Genomic DNA, 1429 nt, shown 5'->3' with positions numbered 1-1429 from the left:
GAGCCTGTATTTGTGCTTGGGATTGCCCTGACCCAGATGTAAGACGTTGCACTTGGTCTTGTTGAAGTGCATGAGGTTGGCTTGGGCCCACCTCTCCAGCCTGTCCAGGTCACTCTGGATGGCATCCCTCCCCTCCAGGTGTGCCTACCTCGCCAAACAGCTTCGTATCATCTGCAAACTTGCTGATGGTGCACTTGACCCCAATGTCCATGTCCACGACGAAGATGTTGAACAGTACAGGTCCCAGTACCGACCCCTGAGGAACACCACTCGTCACTGCTCTCCACTTGGATGTCGAGCCGTTGACGGCAACTCTTTGAGTGCGACTGTCCAGCCAAGTTCTTTATCCACCGAGCAGTCCATTTGTCGAATCCATGTCTCTTCAATTTAGAGACCAGGATATCATGTGGGACTGTGTCAAACGCTTTGCACAAGTCCAGGTAGATGACATCCATTGATCTTCCCTTGTCCACTGTTGCTGTAACCCCTTTGTAGAAGGCCACCAAATTTGTCAGGCATGACTTGCCCTTGATGAAGCCATGCTGGCTGTCACCAATCACCTCCTTGTTTTCTATGTGCCTCAGCAGAGTTTCCAGGAGGAGAAATATCTTTATCAATGATCTGGATGAGGGGATCGAATGCACCCTCAGTAAGGTCGCAGATGACACTAAGCTAGGCGGGCATGTTGGTCTGCTTGAGGGTAGGATGGTTCTACAGAGGGATCTGGGCAGGCTGGGTCGATGGGCTGAGGCCAATGGTATGAGGTTCAACAAGGCCAAGTGCCATTCATCACTGCTCGCCACTTGGACATTGAGTTGTTGACTGCAACTCTGAGTGCTACTGTCCACAAAGTTCAAATCGCTTTCTACCATCCCTTAACCACAATCTTGATCAAGAATGATTAACATTGGGAGAGAACGGGGAATTAAAAAAAGAAGACCAACGAAAGTAATTATCCAGTTGTTGATGATTTCGTTAATGGCAACTGGTTGACATTCATGTTGGTCAGTTAACTTCCCTGTACTTGTCATTTGATTCACCTACTGCATTAATCCACCCACTCCTCAGGTTTTCACATCCCTCCAAATTTAAACTGGGAAACAGGACCTGCCTTTTCTCCACCTGAGAGCAGAGGAAGGGCTACAAAAACAAAAGGCAATGTCTACACTGACATTGCCTGTAATCACCTGAAAGATATCAAAGATAACTCTTGATACACTTTGATAAACTGGTAAGATTGCCAGAGGCATTCTTACTGTATTAACCCGAAAAAAAAAAGAGCTGAAACTCAAGTCTGTGACTTGTGCCTGTTCCCAACTCTTTGGTCATTTCTACAAATCTGAAAACAGAAATCTACTTACCTAGATTATGGAATAGGCTCAACACAACATACTTCCATGCAAATATTAAAATTCAGAAATAAGTTAAA

Source organism: Charadrius vociferus, unplaced genomic scaffold, assembly GCF_000708025.1.
Source record: "Charadrius vociferus isolate BGI_N301 unplaced genomic scaffold, ASM70802v2 scaffold450, whole genome shotgun sequence".
NCBI lineage: Eukaryota > Metazoa > Chordata > Aves > Charadriiformes > Charadriidae > Charadrius > Charadrius vociferus.
This window is presented reverse-complemented; position numbering follows the sequence as displayed.